Here is a 6,540-nt window from a genome sequence, read left to right as displayed (position 1 = left end):
ACTTCCAGTAAGATCTGTACTATACAAACAAGTTGACCACACAAGTCGGGTGCCCCCGAACTGGATGTCATGGCGAGGAAAGCATCGAACATGTTTTTTGGTTGTGTAATTTTGCACGAGAAGTGTGGGAAAAGAGCAAAACTGTTTTGGGGGCTATAGATAATACTTTTACAGTGAACCTTGCAACAATAATGTTTGGTGTAAGGAGTGGGGGGAGAACGAAAGAAATGGCTTTTTTGTTATGGTTTTTAATTAGCTTTGTGAAAATTGAACTATGGGCTGTGAGAAATTTGTTGGTGAAGAAGGGAGTGACATGTGATGTGGGAGGGGTGTGGAATAAGGTATTATGGGATGTCAGATGTATGGTGGCCGTTGATAAAAGGAAGTGGAGTTTCCATGCAGTTAAAGAAAAGTGGAAGGTATTGGCAGATATCTAAATACTGGTGTCTTATTTTATTGTAATCTTATGTCATGATAGGTTTCCTGCAGTTGTTTTGTTTTGTTATTTTGTGCTTCTGTATGTTTGTTTTTGGTGATTGATGAAGTCTCTGAACTTTTTTGTTACCTTTTGATAAAAACCAAAAAAAAAAATCTGTTCTTATCAGTTTAATATCTGATACGTCCACCCATCGGGGGACCACATATTAAACGGATTTTTGGAACAGGGAGCTGGATCAGGAGCTTGCTCCGTCCTCTCCACGCATCGGCCCGGTATTGCAGCGCCTCCGGGAACGGTGCACTACCTTCTCTCGGCGGTGAAAAGACAGACGTAGATAGCAAGCAAGCGAGGTGGACTGGAGCTCCTTCTTCTCTGGTCTCGGCTCTCGTCCATCTGTGTGTCTCTGTCTCTCTCTTTCCCTCCCCGTCTCTGTCTCCGTTCCCGTGCTCCCTCCGTGCACTCTCGCGCCTCGACTCTCTCAGCAAGCAGGCCGGCCCCCTTTTCGGCTCCTGTGCGTTTTCCCTTCAAAAAACTCCAGGGAGGCAGACGTGGCTTGTGTGTGTGTGTCCCCATCCTTGCAGGCGGGCCCTTTCGACAGCCAGGCGTTTTCCCTCCAAAAAGCTTAGTATATACACCTTTTCTTTCTTTTTTTTCCTGGCAGGCAGGCGTGTGTGTGTCCCCGTCCCTCCCGAGAGAGAGCTGCCCCTTGCCTCTGCCCACAGGTGCTGGCGGTCCGCTTTCGCTTGCAGCTGGTTCGGCACAGCTGCTGCCGGTGGGAGGGGCCTAAGCTAAGGAGGCCGGGCGGCTGGCACCCCCCGCAGCCTGCGGTCGTTGTCGGGCCATTGACAGAAGATCAAAGAGCAGGGCCCCTGCCCGGGACTGGCAGGAAGGCAGGCAGGCAAGAGAGAGGGGGAGCAGAGTCTGGCAGCAGGCCTCTGGCTGCAGGGAAGCCGGCAGCTGCGCGGGTCCTGGGCTCCAGAGGAGCCGGCCTGCACCACTGTGCACCAGCGGAACGCCCGCGCTTCTCGGCCTTTTGGCTGAGATCAATCAGTACATGGCCTGACCGCGGCTGTGCGACTCGCCAAAAGACCGTTGAAGAGAAGACCGGAAGGACTACCACCCGGAGAGGACTGCGCTGCTGGATTTGGACCTTGGATTTCGCCTGGACTACGCTTTGGTTTTCGTTTTCTTGGATTGGACGTTTGGATGCTCGAAGACCCCGGCTTTGGCGAGAAGGCTGCTTCGGCAGCCGCAAAGGTTGGGTAAGGATGGCTGCGGACCCCGGGGCGGCGAGGAAGACAGAGGAGGGTCCCAACATCCGAAGACCATCTGCTTCATTTGGAAGTCGGATGGAGAGATGCCGGGGAGGGATGCTTTTGAAGAAGAGATCCTCTTCGGGATCCTGAAGCTGGATGTCGCGGAGATCAAGTGCTTGCAGGGGAATCGGGTGCAGCGCTACATGCTTCCTTTGTGGAGGAAAAAGGACACCGCAGCGCCTCGGAGAAGATCGCGAAGGCTATTGAAGGTGGCAGGCTGGGTAATTATAAGTGTGTGGGGTTGCAGAACAACAACGAGAGGTCAGTAATCCTACACGTTTGACCCTTTCATCCCTGACAGTGACGTCACGACCTTTCTCCGCTGTTACGTCGACGTGTTAGAGCCGCCAAGGATCATCATGGACCCGTACAAGGTTTGGACGGGGAAGAGGCAGTACCACGTCGAGTTGCGGCCGGACGGCAGAAGCAAGGAAGGGTTTGCCCACCCGCCTGCCACTTTCGCGATCGGTCCAGGTAGGGGGTACCTCTTCTATGGGAATCAGCTGATTGGGCATCGGGAGGCAGATTGTACCACGACGGAATGTGGGAAATGCCATCAGCGGGGCCATCAGGCAGGCAACTGCCCGGTAAAGGAATGTTCCTTGTGTGGCAATACCGGCCACTTGTACTGTAACTGCCTTCTCAGGAAAGCCGAGTTCGCCAGAGCCATTCATGACAGAACAGGTTTGGCTGTAGGAGAGACGGAGTCAGAAGGCAGCGAGACGGGAGACAGCGAGGACGAATGCCAGGACGGCGGTGGAGGAGCCCCTGGAGAAGCCGAGAAGGACAGCGAGTGGACGGTATTGGCGAAGCCGAGACGGAAGGGGAAGGGGAAGGTGAGACGGCAAGAGGAGGGCGACGACGACCCGCAGGAGGGACCATCACGGGTAATGATGGGTGGGGGAGGGCAGGGAGACAGAGTTGTAGCTTAGGCCTTTCTCCGTCGTGCCGAGCCTTTCGGCTGATGGTAGCCCCGTGGTAACGTGCCAGGTTTCCACCCCGGACCGCGACTATTCTCTCCCGCCCGACCCAGGCTCCAGCCCCAACCCTAACCCCGACCCCGACCGCGGCCCCGTTCTCGATCCCGGGCCCGATCTCGTCTCCGATATGGAGGTGGCCTTGAGTCCAGTCCCTTTGGTCGCCTTCATTGACAAGACAGACACTGACAGTTCGACCTGGGGGACTCGCACGGTGAGGATGCCCACTTGTTGCGGTCCATGATTGCAGATTTCGGCCTGCGGGACGGATTCCATAACGTCGCACACCACACTTGGGACAACGGAAGGGGAACCTTCAGGTTACTGGACTACGTTCTCACTACGGCGAGCTGGATGACCCTAAGCAGGCAAGCAACCCCTATTTGGTCCTCGGACCATCATATGCTGACAGTCTCCTTTGGTGTTGAGGACCCTCATTTCCAGACAGGTTACTGGAAACTGAACAGACAAGTCCTGCAGGAGGCGAGATACCGGAGGAAGATCGCTACAGTGCTGAGAGACTGCACGGAGAGGAGGGAGGCCTTCAGTTCGGCAGTGCACTGGTGGGAGTCCTGCAAGCGCACCATCTCGGTGCCGATGAAAAAGTATTGCAGGATCCACCAAAGCATGGAGGAACGCCAGTGCACCAAGCTCCAGGAGGAGCTCGAGGCGCTGTATGCTCAGCTGAACCGAGGGGGCGCTTACGACGGTGAGACGACCAAATCAGGAGCCTGCTTAGGGGTAAGTGGCTGCAGTGAGCCAAGGATTTTCTTTTCAGGCTACGTGGAGTCTGGAGGGAGAACGACGAAAGCTGCTCGTCCCAATTCTTCGGCGCCGTGAGGAGGCAACAAGAGCGAGGCTTCTTTGACGGCGTTCGGAGGACGGACGGGTCTGTAGCCACTTCCATACCTGGGATGGTGGAGTGTGCCACAGAATATTACAGCAACCTGTTTGATGAAAAGGAGACCGACGCCGGCATCAGGAGCAGGCTCCTGGACGGAGTGGAGCCGGTGGTAGACGACCCCGCTGCTCTGGGCGGGGCAGTGTCAGGGGCAGAGATCAGAGCTGCCCTGTTGGGTATGAAGAAGGGCACTGTCCCTGGCATAGACGGTCTACCGACCGAGTTCTATCTCACCTTTCTTGATCAGCTGGAGCCGTTCCTGGTGCAGGTGTTCAATGAGGTGCTGGATCGTGATGGGCTCGGTTCCACCATGAAGATCAGTGTCATCTCCCTCATCCATAAGGAGGTGACAAGGCAGACCTGGGCATCTGGCGGCCAATTCAGCTCCTGTGCACTGACTAAGATCTTGGCCAGGGTGCTGGGCGGCCGCCTGAGAACAGTGATGCCGGCCTTGGTGAAGGCTGACCAGACGTGTGGCGTGGCAGGCCGCAAGATCAGCTGGACCCTGCAGCTGATCCGCGATGTCATCACATGGGTAGAAGACAGAGGACTGCCGCTCATGCTGGTGAGCCTGGATCAGACCAAGACCTTCGACCGAGTTCATCATGAGATTCTGTGGGCACTCCTGAAGAGGAAGGGTCTGCCGGACAGGTTTGTCGGCTGTATCCAGACCCTGTACGACGGGGTGACATCCCGGGTGTGCGTCAATAGAGCGTTGGGTGAGCGTATTCCAGTGCGGTGTGGTGTGCGACAGGGCTGTCCCTTCTCGCCCCTGCTGTACGTGATCTTCATCGAGATCCTCCTGGACCAGATTAGGAGGGATCCGGAGGTGGATGGGATCCTGGTGCCAGGTGGAGGAGGGCAGGTGGCGAAGATCGCAGTGTACGCAGATGACGTCACGCTCTTCCTGGGCTCTGAAGGCAGCCTGGGAAGGGCACTCAGCATCGTGGAGGATTTCTCGAAAGGTACCGGCGCCCGACTGAACAGGGCCAAGAGCCTGGTGAAGGTATTTGAGACCTGGCCGAGCGAGCCGAGGGACTTCGGCGGTCTGTCACAGACGACTGGGCCGCTGAAGATCTTAGGGGTTGGCTTTCATACCACAGATCCCGGAAGTCTCAACTGGGAGGCCAGGTTCCGGAAAACCAACCGGAAGCTGGGTCTTTGGCAGCAAAGATCGCTGACCTGGATTGGGAAGGCACTGGTCCTGAAGACAGAAATCCTGCCTCTGCTTCTCCACCTGGCGGTAGTGTACCCCCTACCAGTCCGGAAGCGGAGAGATCTAGTAAGGTGCGTCTTCAACTTCGTCTGGGGTCACACCTACGAGCGTGTCAAGAGGTGTGACATGTACAGACTTCCCAGCAAAGTTGGATTGTGCCTTTGTAGCGAGCCTGTGCACAGTCCTGCATGACAACCCGGCCCACCTGTGCAGCCGGTTTGTGAGTCTCTGGTTGGCAGCAAGCATGCGGCACCTGACTGTATGGACCAACACGACCCCTAAAGCTGAGCGGCTCCCGCTGCACTACCGCCACGCAGTGCGGTGGCTGTGGACGCACCCGGAGGTAAAGGAAGGAACAAGATCCCTGAACCACAGGACCATGTATAAGATGGTAAAGACGGAGGAAAAGCCGGCGATCCCGGGTGTGTCCAGGAACATCTGGCAGCGGGTCCAGCCGAAGGGTCTTGACAACAAGCTCAAAGACCTGAACTGGCTCTGCGTGTGGGGTCGGCTGACGGTCAGGGCCGTTATGCATGCGCACGGGCTCTCCAAACAGTGCCTGTGCCCGCGACACGGCTGTGCAGGCGAAGAGACGGTAAGCCACGTCTTCTGGGAGTGTGTCTTCGCCCAGAGGGTGTGGAGATCGTGTGGGACTCTTTTTGCTCAGGTAAGCCCCGATTCCCCTATCTCGCAAGCAGCCGTTCTGAAAGGGATAACCAGCATTCGGGCCAGGAACCGGAAGTTCCTCTTGTGGCTGCTGATTAGCCTGGTCAAGGCTTTCGTGTGGGATGCTCGGACAGATCTTGTAAAGCACGGAGTGGAGAAGCCAGCTTCTGGGATCCTGAAGAGAGTGAAGGAGGAGGTGGCCAGAAGGGTCCAATGGGACATTCAGAGATGGGTTTTGATGCCACAAGAGAGCGGTGGAAGGACTTGTGCACGGGACATTGGCGGGGTGTTTGTGTAGGCCATTTTTTAATGATATGAACTATTTTCTAATAAAAAATAAAAAAACTAAAAATCTGTTCTTATCAGTTTAATATCTGATACGTCCCCCATCGGGGGACCACATATTAAACGGATTTTTGGAACAGGGAGCTGGATCAGGAGCTTGCTCCGTCCTCTCCACGCATTGGCCCGGTATTGCAGTGCCTCCGGGAACGGTGCACTACCTTCTCTCAGCGGTGAAAAGACAGACGTAGCTAGCAAGCAAGCAAGCGAGGTGGACTGGAGCTCCTTCTTCTCCGGTCTTGTCTCTCATCCATCTGTGTGTCTCTCTCCCCCTCCCCGTCTCTGTCTCCATTCCCGTGCTCCCTCTGTGCACTTTCCTGCGTCTTGACTTTCTCGGCAAGCAGGCCGGCCCCCTTTTCGGCTCCCGTGCGTTTTCCCTCCAATAAACTTAGTATATCCCTCCCGAGAGGGAGAGCTGCCCCTTGCCTCTGCCCGCAGGTGCTGGCGGTACGCTTTCGCTTGCAGCTGGTTGGGCACAGCTGCTGCCAGTGGGAGGGGACTAAGCTAAGGAGGCTGGGCGGCTGGCGCCCCCCGCGGCTGCGGTCGTTGTCGGGCCGTTGACAGAAGATCAAAGAGCAGGGCCCCCGCCCTGGACTGGCAGGAAGGCAGGCAGGCAAGAGAGAGGGGGAGCATAGTCCGGCAGCAGGCCTCTGGCTGCAGGGAGGCTGGCAGCTGCGCGGGTC

The 6,540-nt window shown here is 56.5% G+C and overlaps 2 non-coding genes across 2 annotated transcripts; both read left to right on the top strand.

The window, feature by feature from the left end:
- Positions 1-551: 551 nt before the first annotated feature.
- LOC148808706 (U2 spliceosomal RNA) lies at positions 552-745 on the top strand. Its single transcript, XR_016087960.1, has one exon. It is a non-coding gene; the product is annotated as a U2 spliceosomal RNA (small nuclear RNA).
- Positions 746-5,832: 5,087 nt separating this feature from the next.
- On the top strand, positions 5,833-6,020 carry LOC148808705 (U2 spliceosomal RNA). The gene has a single exon (XR_016087959.1). It is a non-coding gene; the product is annotated as a U2 spliceosomal RNA (small nuclear RNA).
- Positions 6,021-6,540: the final 520 nt, after the last annotated feature.

Source organism: Atractosteus spatula, unplaced genomic scaffold, assembly GCF_055471065.1.
Source record: "Atractosteus spatula isolate fAtrSpa1 unplaced genomic scaffold, fAtrSpa1.hap1 Scaffold_2, whole genome shotgun sequence".
Lineage (NCBI taxonomy): Eukaryota > Metazoa > Chordata > Actinopteri > Semionotiformes > Lepisosteidae > Atractosteus > Atractosteus spatula.
The sequence above is the reverse complement of the archived record's forward strand: the minus strand, read 5'-3'. Positions and strand labels throughout refer to the sequence as shown.